Source organism: Octopus bimaculoides, chromosome 7 (assembly GCF_001194135.2).
Source record: "Octopus bimaculoides isolate UCB-OBI-ISO-001 chromosome 7, ASM119413v2, whole genome shotgun sequence".
Taxonomy (NCBI): Eukaryota; Metazoa; Mollusca; class Cephalopoda; order Octopoda; family Octopodidae; genus Octopus; species Octopus bimaculoides.
Window position 1 is genome coordinate 14,347,220 of NC_068987.1, and position 1,379 is coordinate 14,348,598.

The following is a 1,379-nucleotide window of genomic DNA, read 5'->3' on the forward strand; positions in this document are numbered from 1 at the left end:
GTTGGGAGATGTATGAATCAATCTTTTTTTTTTTTTTTTAAAGTATTAGTAGCATGTACTGGAAAATAGTTTGTGCTTTTAGACTGCTCAAGGAGAAGCCCACATAATAGGCAGCTGTGATTGGATTCAATCAAAACAGCTGCCTCCACTGAACAATGTCTCTGAGGAGTTTTGAGTACACATCTCATCATCTCACGTCATTATCACACTTAAGTGGGGGAACTGAATAAAAATGAAGGAAAACAAAAAGCCAGTTATTTACAAAATAGAGTTAATTCCTTAAATTTAGAATATGAAAAAATAAACATGGAAGCTTTTTTTTTTTTTAATTTTTCTTCCACAAAGTTATGATTTCAGTGAATTCTAGCTTAATTTGTGGAATAGCTTCTATTATGTGATATTTGCTTGGAATTGCCTTAACTGTTAATGGTTTGACCAGAACAGTTGCTTGATAGCGTGCAGTTATCATCATCTTTTAATCAGAAAGAGATGTGATGCTGACTGGCATGCAAAAACAAAACAAAATAAGTGTTTTGAGGTCACCTAGTTCTGTTCAGTTGTCTCGATTAATTAACCATTAATAGCATGATAATCAGCAATACAATTGATTGCTAGTTGTTTTGCCAACTCTAAACAACTCATTGGGATAACAGACTCGCGTTCTTGCAAATTCAAACATATCATTTCATCTTGAGAGATGTTATCAAAACTGAGAATTAAGAAAACGGTTCTTTTGACCAATTTTTAAGTATTTGAGGCTGAGATTTTATTCCATTGCTTCTACTAGTTTCCCAAAGCTTTGTTGTGAAAGACAAAAACTTGAAACTGAGTAACAACTGCAGAAAGCCTCTGCTTTGAATTATGAATAATAAACTCTTGTACTCTCTCTCATATATAAATGAAATCCAAGCCTTGGAAGATTTTAAATCTAGTGTTGACAGTTTGCTGGTTGATTCACCACCATCCTCCTCATTTTAAGTAATAATTCATATCTCCTAAAGGTTGTCCGTTTGCCTGACACCTTTATCTGCCAACATATTTTAAATAATCCAGTACATTCAGAGTAAAAAAAAAAAAAAATCAATAACAAAAAAATCAACATCTACCTATAAAATTCATTTTTGTAAATATTTGTTCACATTACCATCTAATATATAACTTTTTTTTTTTGGAATTGAAGATATGTCATTCTAGAAGTGTTATATATAAATTGTAAATACATAAATTCATATCATTCTGAATAAATTGAAATGAAAAAAAGAAAAACAAACCAAAAAATATATTGTTATATTTCTCTCTTTTTTTTTTTAAAATTAAATCATTAAAAAAAAATATATAAATTAAATTTATGTCTTTATACACATACATACACACACAAC